The 17,999-nt window shown below is 38.9% G+C and overlaps 1 protein-coding gene across 13 annotated transcripts in view; it reads left to right on the top strand.

Moving 5' to 3' along the window:
• Positions 1-17,999, top strand: part of Fhit (fragile histidine triad diadenosine triphosphatase) — a 1,420,772-nt gene that overhangs the window by 1,201,138 nt on the left and 201,635 nt on the right. The gene's annotated exons all lie outside the window — the stretch shown is intronic.

Here is a 17,999-nt window from a genome sequence, read left to right as displayed (position 1 = left end):
GGGAACATTGCTAGATCCAAACCATAACAACTGGGTAGGGACTACATCATTGCCTTTATCCAAGTAATAGTGAAGTGGCCCCTGTCATTAGCCAAGGAGAATCGTGTTATTCTTGTTTCCATCTGCAGCCGATCGTTCTAATTGAAGTGAAGATTCCCATCCGCCCCTTTTCTCAGATTTCATGCAGAGAAAGGGCTGGGACAAAGGAGGCATTTCAAATAAGACAGGTGTTACCGTTCTCCTGCTTTTTCTGTCCATGTGGCATAATCCGCCTTCAATTTCCATGCTGATTTATTTGAAGATATTTCTTTGTCTGCTCTCCATCCAACTGCTGCTTCTCACTTTGATCCCAGACTTTAAAAAAAAATCTTTGACTTCTGTCAACCTGAAAATGCTAGGTGTTCATTGGCCTCCTTCTTTAAGCCCTGAGCCCGAGTTTCTCTCTGATTTCCATTTTCTGCTTTGCTTGTGCAAGTGCTTCCACCGCAAGAAGTAAAATCTCAGAGAAGCTGCATTGCTTTCAAGGATGCTCCCACAGATTTATGTAATACCCTGTTTTTCTTCTTACTAGGATAATAGGAGAGTGGGTCTATGTATGTTCAGCATGCTGGTTGAAACCAGTTGAACTTTCAGAATCTCTCAGGTGGAATAAGCTGGATAGAGTCTGAGAACTGAGTTGCTCAGGATGAGAGAGGGAACGAATTACCTGGGGTCTGGGAAAGCACTTCTCTGGAGGAATATCCAAGTAAGGCCTCCTGGAAGGAGAACAACTACTTTGCTCTGTCTTTGTTCTGTCTTGTAAGTACGGTTTCCTTTGGAGTCTCCATTCTTGGTTAAATGTATGGTTAACAGTCTGGGAAAACTTGTCCCCAGACATGTTACAAAGGTTAAAATGACACTTGGGCTCAAACTGGGTTTGGGACATTAATGTTGGTCATAGGAGTATGGGCAAGAAGGTAGTTTATGGGAGAAGCAGAAAGTATGCTGGAAAGATGGGTTCATGGCTCATGTTTGCCTAAGAATCAAAAAGGCTCTCGGTATGAAGGTCATCATATCAAGGGCTAGGCTCAAAGGGTAAATATTGATTCATAGCTAAGGGCTTGCAACCTAGAGGCTTTGCCCCTTGTTGCTGGGCCATTTGGGTCATAGGACAGAGATCATGGGAAGAGTCCAGGTCTCGGGGACTTAGGAGATTTTGTTGGCCACATGGGGCCAGGAAGTTGAAGAAAGAGCCTAGTTCATAAGAGAAACACACTCTCATCAAAGGTAGCATAAGAGTAATACTTGAACAGAGACCCAGGTAAAAATAACTAGAAGAGAAGCCCCCATGAATAGGTTTTTCCTTATATGAACAGGTTTCCAGCTCTCAGTTCCTTCTAATTCAGCCATCCTATTATTATTAGCCCTTATCACCTTAACAAACACGGTACCTCATGCATCTGGGATTGTTATCAGGAGTGAGCAGGCGGCATTTAGCTTCCTAGTACCCCAGAGTGGTTTGTGCCTTTCTCTCCAACCCCCCATCTCTCTTGGCCCCCATGACATCTTAGTACCTGGGATGCACGCTAAGTCTTATGTGACCTCTCCAATCTCTGTGATCACATTTTAAGCATACACACATACACAAAAAACATTCTGTAGATCCTCAGAGCAGTAGAAAAACAAATTCCCAACTTTAATTGTGTGACAACAACAAGAGGCTATGAAATTGTTGGAGAGAAGAAATTGTGGGGTATGATAGGGAAGCCCCTTTCCTGGAAAAAAATGGGTGGATCGGGGAAGGGATTATAAAGTGAATTTTCAGGTAAAGAACATAGAACATGGCAAAAGGCAGGTAAGGACATCAGTATCCACACAGCAATTTTGCTACTTCAGATAAACTTCCCAAGTCTCCTTGATCCACTCCCTCTTCCGTGCCTTCATAACACAGGATTAAAGGTATTGGTAGCTTAGGAATGATCACCTTACCTATAAGTATAATAATACACACAAAAGTATGTACTATCTAATTTATTTCTCCCATTACAGTATTGTACCTCCCAATTTTAAGACTAATAGTATGTCCATTCTCTTGAACATTAAATAGAAATGCTTCCTCAGATCTCCTCATCCTCCTCTTAATCTACTCATTTAAAACATCTTTACTGCATGCCTACTGTGGGCTTGTCATGTTCCCACAACTTTGGATCATAGCTATGCCTTTGACCAAAAAAAAGAAGTAAATGAATTCAGATTGTAAGTTCAGGTAGGAACAGGGGATAGTAGTTCATTTATATAAAGGAATCAGGGAAGTCTTTACTTCAGAGTAATACTTGAGCAGAGACCCAGGTAAAAATAACTAGAACAGAAGCTCACATTTATTGAGAATTTTCTTCTTGTATCAGAAGTCACGCTAAGAGATTTCCATGTATTTAAATTTCTCAGAAGTTCTTTGAAGAAAATACTTCATTATGTACATTTTGTAAATGTGGAAACCAAAGCTTAGAGACGTCCTGTTGCTTTCCCAGGGTCATTCAGGCAATAAGCATTGGAACAGGGGTTTCATTCCATTGCATCTGACTTAGACCTTGACATTCTTAACTGCCAAGCTCCGTGCCTAAGGACTGGCTACCTGGGAGAGAAATTGCAGTTCTTTGCTTTCTGTCTCCCTAACCAAGATCTTGAAAGCAAAGGGTTGCACACTGTGCTCTGTGGAAGCCCCAGGGCTCCTTTGAGCCCAGGATATATGTATGAAATCCCACATTGGTTTCCAGGAGAATGATTCTACTTCTATCTGTTTTATGAATTAGACTGCAATAGAATAGTTTTGCTAAGAATGATTAGCTCCTTAAAAGAAAGTTGAAAAATGGCCTGTTCAATGAATTTTTATGAAATTTCTTTTGAGAAATTGAAAGAATGGTGTTTCGATGTGTGTGATCAGAGAGCAGCAGTAGCTGTTGCAGAAGTAAAAGTCATAGAATAGCAGTAGCAATGGCAGTGGCAGCCATGTTAGCTACAAACATGTCACTGCTCACTGAGTTCCAATTACTGGCTGAAGCTCTTTGCAACACTAGCCCATTGAATCTTCTCAGTAACCCCAAGGAATAGGTTCATTTTACAAGTGAGGAACATGGAGCTCTGAGATATTAAGGGACTACTCCAGACTCTACAGCTGCTGAGTGGCATGGACCTGGAATTGAGCCCAGGTTGGAGACCTGCAGAATCTGCATATTGTCACTTCATGGTCTACAGATTGAACCTGAACCGTTTGTGGCACTGACCTTATAGCAAAAGCTATCTTTGCTGTGATGTCTCACCTTGGTGATTGCATGTCCTATGACAGCACATGACACATTTGTGCCTCCTATAGGACCTCTAATAGATCCAGTGTTACCTGAGATGCTCCCCAACTACAGTTCACGTTGGTAAAGGTATGACACTTCTCATAAGCAAAAGTTGATTCCCAAATTTCATCTTCATGGGCCTGGCATGGCCTCTTTGGGGTAATTATTTTTAAAAAATTGATTAATCATATTAATGAATTAAGCCAACACTGGTAGTAGCTGTGGCTCAGTTGTATCCCAAGCCAATACCAAGAAAGGCATTTATTTAGTCACATGTGAAATACACAGTCGGCCTTTGGATGACCATCTTGACCAAATGTTAGTTCCAAAGGTTCAAAAGCGTAGAAAAATCATTATAAACTCATCTCACCTCTGTGCAGCAAATTCTGACCCATGCCATGAGGGGACATTTAGACTAAACATTCCTAAAAGGTCTCTTGCCACTGTAAATTTTCACTCTATGGCCATTTCTTGGCAAATTGGAGTTGTCATTAAGACTCAACTGCAATTTCTTCAGTGAAAGAAACAATCTGACTAAATGAAAGGATGCTACATGTCTTCCAGTAATGGCCAGGCTCTGTTGAGCCATGGACACTGAGGTAGCAAGGATTTCATTCTAGATTTAAAAAAAAAAAAAAAAAAGTCCAATCAACATAAATCCCAAGACCTCAGGCATTAAAATCACCCAGAAAAAAGAGACATCATCAATTCCTCACATTATCTAATTTGGGGCACTGTCTATGGATTCGCTCTGTCTCATTGGACAACAAAGTATATTATGAGAAAAATGAGGGTTGGTTCCAGGGCTTTCTCTACTGCCTGTTTCCTTTTTTTATTATTATTGCCTTAGCAGTATTCATCGTTTGTGCCTCAAAGCTACCAGACAGGGTCCCACAAATCTCCCCGGCTTCCTGTGTGGGAGCCAGGCTGAGATGATATGCAGCCCTCTGAGTGTTCCCTGCATCATTCTAGACCCAAACCAAGATATGATTTAGGATGTCCCTATAAAACTGAGGCTCATTGGCCTAATCGGAGTCATTTATTGTGTCTTGAGCTATCAAATCAGTGCTCGCAGTTTGTGGGGAATTGGTTGGGAGCAAACTTCCCAGTATTATTATATAATGGTTATTTTGAAAAGATTCTCATTTATGAAGGTAATGTGTAGCTTGTTTTAAAATAATTTTTCTTGTGTATATTTAAGATATACAACATGATATTATGGGATGCATACAGATAGTAAAATGGTTACTCCTGTGAAGCAAATTAACATATGTCATCTCACATAGTTACCTATTTTTTAATGTTTGTTTTTGTGGTAAGAGCAAATAAAATCTAATTTAGCAGGAATCCCAAATAGAGTAGTTAGCCCTTCATATCCATGAGTTCTGCATCTGCAGATTCAACCAACTGTGTAGCAAAAATATTCTAAAAAAGAATTGCATCTCTGATACGTGGATGCTAATTGACAATAAGGGAGGGCGCACTAGGGAAGAATAGATTTAGATTAGGTAGAGGGGAGTGAAGTGAGGGGAAGGGAGGGAATAATGGGGACAGGAAGGACAGTAGAATGAAACAGAAATTATTACCTTATATATATAAGACTGCATGACCAATTTGATTCTACAACATGTACAATCAGAAAAATGAGACATTATACCCCATCTGTTTATGATATATCAAAGTGTATAAATGCATTCTACTGTTATGTATAACTAATTAAAACAAATTTTAAAAATTTTTAAAGAATTATCTCTCTACTGAATGTGTATAGATTTATATTTTATTTTGTTATACCCTAAACAATAGAGTATAGTAACTGTATATATAGTACTTACATAGTATTAGATATTATAAGTAATCTAGAAAAAGTTTAAAGTATATAGGAGGGTTTCAGGGGTTATATGCAAATAATGGACCATTTCACATATGGAATTTGAGCATCCATGGATTTTGGTATCCCCTGGGGGCCCTGCAACAATCTCCCATGAATATTGAGGGACATCTGCACATTTTTCTTACCTATTGTTTTAACGTTTATTACTAGCTCTGTAGACTTGTCCATCCTACCTATCTTCTGCTTCATATCCTCTTTCTCACTCTATCCTAATCTAATAATGGCTATTTTATTCTGTCTGTATATTTGACTAAGTTTTATTCCATAGATCGTCCAATCTTTTTTAAATTTTAATTTATTAAATTTAATTTTTTAAATTTAATCTCACTTAGCATATTCCTCCCATTTTATCCACATTGCTGCAAATGACAGAATCTCCTTTTTAAGAGTGAATAATATGTCATTATGTATATATACATAAGGTTTTTGAAAAAAATAAAATGCATTTATACATCCACAGATTGTTTCCATATCCTGGATATTTTGAATAACACTGCAGTAAAAAAATGTAGATATCTTTATAAGGAGGTAATTTTAATAGTTGTATACTCTTAGCATATTGGGTCAAAAATTTTGCAGGAAGTAGCTGCTCTGTAGTTTAAGATTTATTCCATCTTAGAAGAAGTGATCACTTAAAACTATTCGACTCCGAAATAAATAGCTTCTCATTAGAGTTAGAAAGAAAGTGTAACCCTACAAAAGATGGTTCTACCTAATTCTAATTCAGGAACAGTAGGGAAACAAAAGTTCATGTACTAAGAGAAAAGTATGATGTGACAAAAATCCAGGGAAGGCATATGATGATACTGAAATCACACCAAATTTTATTTATGCTGAATGTTTTATTTTGTTGAAATTAGATGGGAAACAAGCCATATTGAAATATTGAAAATCTTAGATTCAGTTTGTGTTAAGGAAAGATGGTGTTCATTTGAAAGATTTTTGCATTAACAGTGAGAACAAGGTAAGAATGCCTCTTACCAAGTCATGAAATGGTGGAGCTCTTAGCTCTTGCCCCATTTCCTGAGTAAATAAGAGCACAGACTCAAATTGCAGCATGAAGACCTGGAGACATTAATTCGTACTAAAGAAACACAGCTTCTAACTGTTTAAAATAAGTGTCTGCTGGGAAAATTTAAGGCAATTGCACCAACACACCAGTAAAGCTGGCTGACCTGTCATGAGGGGGACAGCTGTCCCCTGAGCAGATTTCAGCACTGTTCCACAGAGATGGACTATCTGGAGCTTGTCACACTGTGGAGAGACTTTGGTCCTTGATTTCTCCCAATATCTATTCTCTCCAATTGAAAAACCCAGTCATAGGTATTGGATGAAGAGGAAATAAATCTATCATTATGTTTTAGCTATTTTTAACAGCATCTGTGTTTTAGAACACCATTTGCAAAAAAATATTTGCAGAGATTAACCTTTTGAAACAATAATGGCATCACATTCTATTAAGTAATTTTCCTGGAAAACCTCACTTTGAAAATAATGCAAATCATCATCAATGTGCAGCTCAACTTAGGATTTTATCTGGAATTCAGTTGCTTCAGAGTGATCATTTAATACTCAAACCATTTGTCTCTTTCTGGGTCCATGAGTGTCCATTTTTCCATTTCCTGACCCTCCCCCAAGTTTACAATTCTAGTTCCTAGTCTTATTGTTAGCACTAGAAAGGGAATTAGCACAATCTTGACCTTCATGGCTGACCTTTCTGGGTTTGTTATCACTTTTATTTTAACCAGATCCTACAGACAAAATCTATAGTGATGATGTACCCAGCAAGATAGATAATTAGGAAGTGCCATCTCCATAATTATTGTGTTACAGTCTCTGGAGGGACATGAAAGCTTGTCCTGTCCCTTGAACAGGACAAGTTGCTAATCCCCTTAACATTTCTTTCCCTTTGGACTGATAATATTTCACAAAATTTTGCTTTGTAAAATATTCCTAAAGGGAGGCTTAGCATAATGCACAGATTATGGAAATGATGCTCATTAAGTATAGGGCGAGATTTCTGGAAAGCCACAGTGCTGCTTCGAAACATGTAACCTCCATTAGAGGCTTCATTTGAATGTTTATTCATGGAGCAGTAAACGTTTATTATTATACATTTTATTGAAACATAAATTAAAGAACTGTAATTATGTGTATGGCAAATAGCGAAGCAATGTGCATTTGTCACAAAATGGGTAAGACAAGGAAAAATACCATCATTGTTTCATTTGCATCCAAATCCTTTATTGTATACCCAATAGAAAGACACCCAGAGGGAATAACTCTATGGATTAATGTTCTGATACAGTGTGTAAATAAAAAGTACATATTCTTGGTATTCTGTCTAGCAAAGAGAGCATCCTGGAATTAATTTGTGAGGGTCAGAATCTATCCAGAGAAAAGGTGGGTTTCTTCTCTCTGGAGAGAGAACCACGGTGGCTGTTATTAAAGTTAATGCTAAGCAGTGGATATGTCCCCTTGGTAGTCCTTGCAATGCTGATTATTTTTAGGACAAGCTGTTGCTTCAGACACTTGAACATATTTGAGGAGTTTTTTAAAAAGGACTTATGTGAGACTAGAAAGACAAAACCTTCAAATTTGCATTTTGGTAAAAAAAAGATATTTTTCAACAGTGAGGAAAGGTGGTGTATTATGATCATAATGGCTCTTCGTAGAACGTGTCCTTTATGCCCAGAAGTTTTCAGGGAGAGGGGGAAAAACAGGATTCATCAAGAAAATCAATACACATGTGTTTTATTTTTCTAAGCAAGTTAAGAAATCAAGAATACAGTAGTTGTCCATCATTTAACCATCTACACTCCCATCCATCTATTCATTCACCCATCCATCATCCCATCCATCTTTTCACTTATCCACCCATCTACCCATCTATGCATCTATCCATTCATCTTTCCATCCATCCATCCATCCATTCATTCATCCATCCATTCATCCGTTTATCCATTGAGCATTTAATCAATATGTTCTCTAACCTGGGAACATGGTATTAGGAGAAGGAGATGATCAGGAGAAAAAAGTTCCAAATTCATAGAAGGAAAAAAATATGTAATCATTTATGCTTTATGGTAAAAGCTGTCAGAAGAACCCTGAAGAGTCTGAAGGCTACACACACACACACACACACACACACACACACGATTTTGGAAAATAGAGGAAGAAAGAGAGAAGAAAAAAGGAAAGTGATTCCACAGGGAAGGAAAAACATTTTTTTTAAAATTTTCCCTACCAAGAAATGTATTATAAGCACAGTCACTGCAGTGATTTCAGATAAAGTACAATTGTGACACATCCTGGAATACTCTGTGTCTCTTGAAGTCATTTTACTGGAGGCATGACAAGGCACTGTCCCTGCACAGCAGTGAACAGCAAAGTTCACAAAGAGCCTCTGAGCTCCTGAATGTATGGCAGAGTTGGAAGGCTGTTCATCCTAGAATGGATGACCCAGGTTTTTACCTGTCCTTTTGCATGATCATAACTAAAACAGTAGGAGTGATCCCACCTGAGGTCCCTGTATTTTGAGTTATGGTTTTGTAGATCTGGTTTGATGTTATGTCACTGAATACCATCATAAGCCAAAAGACAATATAGGTTATTTGTATAAGACTCAAATTTGTTAGAAATCTGTTCTCTCCTAGGCCTCTCTTGAAGAAGAGCTTAATATCATGAGGGTGAATTGCATGGAGGGAAGTGGGGTTAGACTTTGTGCTGGACTGGGTTTCCCTACACAGGAGTGCTGATCATATGTGACACTCTTGAGCTTTGGAATTGAGTAGACCCACTACTTCCACAGTTCTCTGTTTCTTCATTGATACATAATGACAATGATTTTGGTTATATATATCATAGAGTTTTATGATAAATAATTAAGAAATTGCAGACAGAGTGTCTCAGTTCCTGGTGTAAGGTGCCAGTCATATAATAAGAGCTTTATAAATAGTAACGATTATTACTGCTGCTTTTTATGATGATAGTGAGCAAAGAATCCTCACAAAGCACAGTTCCTAGTGTATAGTGTTCTCATGTAAATGGTAGCTAATGTTGTAACTGAAAAGACCTTTAAAATAATAAGTGGGTGAGGGGTATAGTATTACTATAAATGTGTAAATAAAGATTTTTTAAAATCTCATGTGAAAGAAGTAATTAGATAATGTGTCAGTGTCCTCCTTAGAAGAAGAGGGCTACATGGACACAAGCAGCCCATGAAAGGACCTGCATCTTTCCAGATACAAAGCCAGTCCCTTCTACATAGTTTATCCGCAGCCTGAGAGTAGTAGGTGATGCATTCATTTCCTTGCAGTTAACTTACTGTTAAAGGAGTAAGGAAGCCTGGGACTGCTTTTTGAGATAGTAAATGGTTCTATTTGGTGGCAATAGGATGTTCTACCCTTTGGAATGGGGAGGGGAGTGGACACCAAGAATCTATAGTAATTTGAGAGTTAGGATGTAATAGAGGAAGCCAACAGAGTGAAAAACTAGAGGCAAGATAATGGGAAGGGAGACTGTGTTAATTCCTCATGGCCAGATGTTTCTCTCTCCATGGCGGTAACTCTACCACCATTCTTTCCTGTAATTCACTTAGTAAAGGAAAATGGAAGAAGCCACTTGAAATGTAATTGTCTCTCACTGTTCCTGTTTGGGTCTATTACACAAACAGTAGGGAGATTTCTCATTTTGTTCTGTTGATTCCAGCGGGATTTTAAAAAAAAAGGAGGAGGGAGGAGTAAAAGTTCTTTCAACACCTGCTTTCTTAATTGATAGTGATTGCTTTACCCCCAAAAGTGAGTGGGTTTTAAACAAGTGGGTCCATTCTCACAAGGCACATTACCATCTTATAAACATACCAGTAAAATAGAAAAGGTGACAGAACTATGATAATGGCTCCCATTTCCTCCTCTGGGTGAGAGTCCCAGATGCCATTCACCTTTCATTTTTCTTTTATTTGCAATCAGTGCTTCCTGTGTTTCACAAAGACAGATGATAGAAAAGGCCTCTTTCTGCCTACATATGCTTTTTTTTCCCCGAAGTTTGTGAGAGAGGGGTAAGGAACTTGATCTACTTATTATTTGTTCTTTTTTTGTTCTGATTTCAGGGGAAGACCTTCTTAAAACAGAGAAAACAAAAATAATCTCTCCTGGTTTTATCCAGTGCCTGTCACAGTACCTCATGCAAGCCAGTACTTTGGCTTGAGCTACTCATGCTTGCAGTGTGCAAGATGGGGGAAATTGATCGACAAAATAGATGCATTGACACTTGCTCATGTTTGCTCAGTTCCCTGGGCTTCTGTTCTCATAGAGGAGGAATTGAAAAAAGAGCCTGCCAATTATTTCCACCTTGTGAGCCTGAAGCCAAAAGGAAAAGACACACTGCCAGGCTCTCAGAGTTCAGTGACACTTTATATAGCCACGGATTCCATCATCTTGCTTTTCTTTGGCATGAAAAGACCTTAATTTTTAGAAAATTTGAAATTTAAAACTGTCTGGTTGCTAAAAGCTCCTTTAAACTCTCATTGTGGTTGGGAGCAATATATCATCAAAGCCGTGGTGCTTGGATGATGTACGGCACCCGTATATCATGAGAGGACCATCCCTCTTATGATATATTAGTATAACTCAGCATTGGAGTACTGCCAGTGATGTATGACTTAAAAACACAATTGTTAAGCCACAAAACTCTATGGAGCCTCTGCACAGTCTGGATTTTATTTTTTTTTAAACTGATTTTTTTTTCTTTAAGTTTCTGAGCTTTCTTGAGATCATTAGATCATTTGGACTCCCAGAAAGCACTATCTCCTGTGTTTCAGGAAAGGCAGATGAGCTGCCTGAGCACTCGCCAATATTCCCAGTGAAGGAACTCATAGAATCAGAAACCATTAACGAATCCTTTGCCTTTCGACAGGACCACTGCTTTCATTCCTGTTGCCCGTGCTGAAGTGACTTCAGGCCTATGTGAGCAGCATTATTTCTAATGACATTTATTTTACACCCACGTGGCTTTCAGTGGATTTCATGCTGATTCTAAAGTTAGTAGCAGAAGATGAAGCCTCCGCAAATCAAAAAAGGCATAATCCTTCCATGTGGATAATACCAGCTTTTGGGGTAGTGATGGCCCAGGGTAGAATGTGTTCAGCATGGTTCAACACAGAGCCAAGTCCTCTGGTTCAGAGTAGAAGCAGGTTGTCAAAAATGGTTTCATGTAATAGAGCCATTGCTAGAATGTACTGAATATTGAAGATGTGCCAGCATTGGCCTAAGAACTTTACCCACACATTCCATATAATCAGCACAATAATCCTATGTGTTAGGATGCTAGTTTTATGGCCAGTTGAAAGATGAGGGCAGATAAGCTAAGGGACTCACCCATAAGAGACAGAGGCAGGGCCTGAACCTTGGCCATCCACATCCACTACCTGCACACCAAGGTGCTTCTTTACAGACCTCCATGTTTCTGAGATCTGGGACTGGTAGGATGGGTAAGATGTGGTAGAAAGCCCTGGAAGACAAGTCTGGATTTGGGGTTCTCATTTGGGGCCTACAATGGCTTTGCTATTGATTTTAGAACAGTCACTTTTCTCTTCTATAAAATGGAGAAATTAGATACAGTGAGTCCCCACCAACATTTCCAATTATAATCCCAAGTTGTTTTCATAGGTCTTTTTTTAAAAAAATCTTTTTTGTATTTTTTAAAGTAAAAGATTTTTTTTTCTTTTTTGCAAGTGGAATTGCACATGGGATCCTAACATAGACACAGGTAATAGTGGAGCTCCTCTGTGTGTATTGGGCAGGGGGAACTGAGGCCTAGTTTCCTGTCTTGTGTACCATTCCTGTTTCTACTGCACACTGCCCTTACCCCAGGTTTGTCCTGGAAACTTTGTGATTTGTAATTTGAAACCCATTGACCAGAACTTTATCTCTCTGTACTCTCTAATGAAAAGGATATTCAACCCTTGAGCTATCAAACCAGCAGGGAATTATGAGGTTGCAAATATTAGAAATGAGCACACCACTTTGAAAAGCATTGCTGCAAATAGGGTCACATCACCCCTATGACCCTGCAGCTGTGATAGGTTCATCCATCTGACACCAGACACCTGTTCTCACTTCCAAGGTGGAGGAAAGTAAAAGTGCTAGCTCATTAATGCTTCCCCAGAGAAGTTCTCAGGCAATGAGGATAAGTGTTGGTGTATAAACACCCCACTTCCCTAGACCCTAGAGTAGGATGACTTCGAGGTGCATGCTATATCCTAGCTCCCAGAGTTTGCTACTAGAACTAAGCTTTAGGCACACAGAGTGACAACGTCCTTGATAAACATCCTTTATTGGCTGCCTTTTATTTCCTGTCTCTTTCCATATTCCCTTACTGGGGTGTCCAGGGATCACCTTCTACATACACCACATGCTCTTGCATTCTTGTTTCAGGGTGTACTTCTGGGGCAATGGAGACAATTTATATTTTTATTTCTCCACATGAGGAAAAGAAATTGTTATTGCTTGATGGTGAGATTAAAGTTTCTCCTGGGTGTCTCCTGTTCTTCCAGATTTTCTGGATTGTACTTATTTTACTGTGATGATCACCAAATGAAACAGTCTTATTGTGTAAATACATTTGCTTTTTTCAAGTTGAGAGCTTTTAGTAATAATCCAAAATTTCACAGACAGAGCAATAGACATAGACACTTGTCTGAGTCATGCTGTTGGAAAATTTTGTCTCATTTTACTCACCTACGGAATTGATAGAATAATATACACTTCATAGAAGTGTTGTAGAGATGAGATAAATATGTATATTCTACAATAAAAATATCAGAAGGTCATTTGTATTTGTTTTTTGTTTGCTACTGTAACAAATTGCTGCAAGCTTAGCCTTTGGGTCAAATGGTAACTCTGTGGTTGACATTTTGAGGAAATGCCAAACTGTTTACCAAAGCAACTGTACCACTTTGCATTCCCATCAGCTTGTACAAGGGTTCCAGTTTTTCCACATCTTTGCCAACATTTGTTATCAATCTATCTTTCTTATCATAGTTATCTTTATAGATATGAAGTAGTGTCTCCCTGTGGTTTTGGGCTAAGAATGTCCAGCATCTTTTCACATGCTTATTATTTGTTTATACAGCTTTTTTTGTTGTTGTACTGGGGATTGAACAAAGGGCTTTACACATGCTAGGCAAGTGCTCTACCTCTAAGTTGTACCCCAGCTCTCTGCATTTTTTTGGTATCAAGGATTGAACCCAGTGAGCCACATCCCCAGACCTTTATATTTTTTATTTTGAGGCAAAGTCTATGTTGCTTATGACGTCACCGAGTTGCTGAGGCTGGCTTTGAACTTGCAATCCTCCTGCCTCAGCCTTCTAAGCCACTGGGATTATGGGCATATGCTACCATACTCAGCTATATAGCTTTTATTGGTAAAGCTCTCTTTTTCAGTTTTAGTTAGGATTTTTGTCTGTCTTCTTCAGTTGTAGTAGTTCTTTCTCTAATTTGGATACAAGTCCCTTATCAATATATGTTCTGCAAAATAAATTTCTATCTTTCTGTGATTTGACTTGTCATGTTCTTGCTTGTCCTTTGAAGCACGAAGTTTAACATTTTGAGGATGTTCACCCTTTCGTACTTCTAAGAACCCTTGGGATGACATTCAACTAACCTAGATAATCCAAGATACTCTCTTGCTTTTAAAGGTCAGCTGGTAAGCAACCTTCATTCATCTGCAATATAAATTCTCCTTTGGCATGTAACCTAACATATTCACAGGTCAGGTATTAGACGTCTTTGTGAAGAGGAATTACTCTATCACCTACAACATTGTTTTTGTTATTCTTTAGGGCAAGACTTGCCCTCTAAAATTACTCATGGGCAGGGCTAGGGGAGATGGGTTCACATGGGGCTCCTGAATGAGACTGTAGGTCACCTGTTGGGAAGAGGGTAACTCTGTAGCTTTCCCTGCCTTTTCCCCCAACCATGATTTTATTCCTTATATTTGAATTCTAACACAGTCTGACAAGGACACAATATATCAATATTAACTACACTAACCATCCTCAGGTGATTATGAGTAAAACACAAATGCTCAAAACGATTGAAAGAGAAGTATAGGCAGTGCAGAAGTATAGGCAGGGCAGAGTCCCCAAAAGTGACATCAGTGTTGCTCTCTCTCCTTACCTCCCACTCACTGCAGTTAAAGTTAATTAATAACCAATTTCTTGGAATATAATTCTCTTATTACAGAAATCGCCTTATTAAAGTATGCAACTCAGTGTTCTATAGGTATTCGTAAAGTCATACAATCATCACCTTTACATCATTGTCAAACATATCTATCATCCCCAAAGAAATTCTGAGCCATTGACTCTTTATTTCTGATCTGAGAATTGCTATTCTTTCTTTCTTGGTCAATTTGTCTATTCTGGGTGTTCCATAAACACAATCATGTAATATATGGCCATTTGTGCCAAGATTCTTTCACATGAGGCATAATTCATTCCTTTACATGTCAAATCATATTCTGTTGTCTTGATACACCACATTTTGTTTATCTGTTCATCTGTAGATGGTCATGTGGGCTATGAATGATATTGTTGTGAACATTCATGTACAAGTATTTACAGTTCTCTTGCATATATACTAGAGGTAGAAGTCTGAGTTATATGATAACTGTGTAGTTGACTCTTTGAGGAACATTCAAGCTCTTTCCCAAAGCAGCTGCATCATTACATTCCCAACAAAAGGGTTCCAGGATTCCCATTCTCCACATTCTCACCAGCACATCTTGTGTCAGTCTTTTGGATTGTGGACATTCCAGTGGGCGTGAAGTAGTGTCTTTGTGTGTGTTGATTCACCTTTCACTAATGACTCATGATAACTAAGCATCTTATGTGCTTTGTGCTTTTGTCCCCCTGACTTCACTGAAACCAACTCAAGCATTCAGCGGTTCAACCCTGTTGATGGCTTCTTCCCTCCTTCTGGAAGCTCTTTTCTAGATTATTGGTGCTCACCATCTCCTGTTTTCATAAACTTGAGTCCTACTTCTCTTCCTGAGCTTCAAATGTTGGAGTGTCCCATTGCTATTAGCTCTTCCCCAAAACATCTTTATTCATGACAGTTATGTCAACATGAAATTGAATTGTCTATTAATTTATTTTTTGCATTAGTCACTAATGTGTAAGCTCTACAGAAGCAGATTTGTCTTGTTCATCAGAATTCCTGGTTCTAGAATAGCACTAAATATTTTTGAATGAATGAACACTTGTAGAAAAACGTACATGTTTCATGGGGGAAAAAAAAAAAGCTGGGTTCTCCATAACAAATTACTGAAATATTGCATCAAATTTGAAAAAGTGTCTTTTGTGAGGGACTTCTCAGATACTTCACTGTGATAATGAACATTGTAAAATTTTATTTGAATGAAAACTTTTTCAGTATGAATGTATCATGAGACTTGCAAAATATTCTTCCAATTTCAGTAGCCAAGTTTCGATCCCTAGCAAAATTTTAAAACACTTTATTAAATGGATGGTTTGTTAGCACTTAGAAGGATAAGTTATGATCACCATGGATTAATATTAAAATTAATATCAACAGGGTATGGCAAATTATCCCCATGGATGCCATGCAGAATTCCATTCGGTTGGAAGGCCACGGCAACAGTATGTTCTCACAACACTGAGGCTTTGAGCTGGGTATGCCACATTCTCCCTGTTCTGAAAAGCTGAGTGGGTTGTCAGGATGGTGGGATCAGCCTGTCATTTAAGAATTACGTGAAGACATCAGGCTGAGTTGAGATATGTGCCCTTGAGGAAAAAATCACCTACCCAGTGAGCTGTTTACTGTCTTTGGTGTCATGGTGAGTTTCAAGTAGTTACCAGTGATTAAGAGTGGCATTTCCAGAACTGGATGGTAACAGAGCCTAAAAAGAGAGCTTTGAACACTAAACTGAGAAGACAAAAGTGAGGGGTGGGGGTGGAGGACAGGGATACTATGATTCTATGACATTCCCCTGAAGTGTGTTCATAGCCTGCCATATGTTAATGGTGATAAGTAACTACCATATCCCCAAAGATAGGCACTGGGATCCTCAGAGTGCAGGAAGCCAGGGAAGCATTCAGAAATAGGTCTCCCTATAATTTGGAGGAGGATGGGCAGGTAAAACAGGGAGTGATGTTGGTGCCCATATTGATACCCTTGGCAGGAGTGGGGTTAGGAATCAGATGGATGGTCTTAGCCATTGTTTCTCAGTTAGTGGCCCTTAACCAGTGGTACCAGCATCACCTCGTACCATGTTAGAAATGTAAATTTTGGGGTCCTACCAATGTGTATTTTAACAATCCTGAGGCATGATTTGAAGTTTGAGAACTTCTAGTGAAAGCAACAGAAACAAACTTTGGTCAAAAGAGATGCTTTAACAATGTGCCATTCAAAAAGCCTTTAAAATATCTTTACTGCTGGTAAGAGAATTAGTTCTTGTATCTGATCTCTGCTTGGTTTTAAGATTTTTAAAAAATACATTTTTTGGAATAGTAAAAGTAATCATGCTGTACCTGTACACTTAGAAGATCTGCTTCTCTTAATAATTCTGCAAGGCAGGAACTATTGCAGTTCTCATTATAGACAAGGATGGTGGGACATAGGTCTTCTGTGGCAAGCTCACATAGCTAGTTACGTGGTAGGTTCGTCTACACTGAATGTATTGTACTTCTTGATAAGTGGCTATTAAGTGATCAGTGTCCTTAGTTAGGCAGTTTGACGGCAGAACACTGGTTTGGAAAATGGGAGGCTGGGGGGACCAGAGGGAGAAAGAAGGAAAGTGGGAAAAGAAGAAAGGATACAACAGTAGGTTTTAGAAGCAGAAATCAAGTGAAGGCTCTAAGTGTGGGCTGTCTCCTTCTTTTGTGGCACTTTCCTGGTCTTTCCATCATCCAGTCCGTGGATTCCAATTAGTTTCTGATTGGAGTCTGGGCCCACACTGCCTGGCTTTCTCTGAAGAAGTTGGTTCCTGGGTAGTTTGTGATTTATTTTTCCTTACTTGTTTTTCCTCCCTCTGCCCCTATGCTCCCATAGTCTCTGTGACATAAGTAGACACTCATCCCAGTTGCTGAGGGATCCCATGACTGGCTTTATCACTGACTGGAGAATATTGTGGCAGAAGCATGTCTTAAAACCAAGCAGAGGGGCTGCGTGCCAGGGACTGGTGTGAAGTTCTTCTCTGCTTCATTCACCTTGGAGTGCCTTGCTCTGTGCCTCTGCTGTAATAGCATATCATTTTCCCTTCCTTTTACACAAAACCACTGGGACACTTAATCTTAGTTCTCTGGAGGTCTTTTGGAGTTTCACAGCCCGATCGTAGTAATCAAGAAAGGGTAGGCGTGATCAAGGATGAGGTTTGATTCTTTGACTGCCTCTCCAGATTTAGGCTTTTAATTTTCACATTCCTCTCCATGGTTTGTAATAAATGTGGGAACATAACTGAAGGGCAGGAATAGGTTTAACTTCAACAAAGGTACAGTAGACACTATTGGGAAAGTAAAACTTTGAAATGGCAGTTCAGCCTTGAAGAATATATTGAATTAGATATGCTGTAAGCCTTGATTCATGATCTCTGCATAATAGCATTGCTATGTATATTACCTGGGTGTCTTAGTAGACTAGAGAAATGGGCTGTTTAAGAGATTAAGTTCACAGAATCAGTGCCTTTGCTGATGAAAAATGAGAGGGCAAGAGCCAGGTGACCTCACTTCCTGTGCATATTCTTACCACTTCCTGTGGGGC

The sequence above is a fragment of the Marmota marmota genome, unplaced genomic scaffold (assembly GCF_001458135.2).
Source record: "Marmota marmota marmota unplaced genomic scaffold, marMar, whole genome shotgun sequence".
Taxonomy (NCBI): Eukaryota; Metazoa; Chordata; class Mammalia; order Rodentia; family Sciuridae; genus Marmota; species Marmota marmota.
Note: the sequence above shows the minus strand (reverse complement) of the source record. Positions and strands in the feature narration are given on the sequence as shown.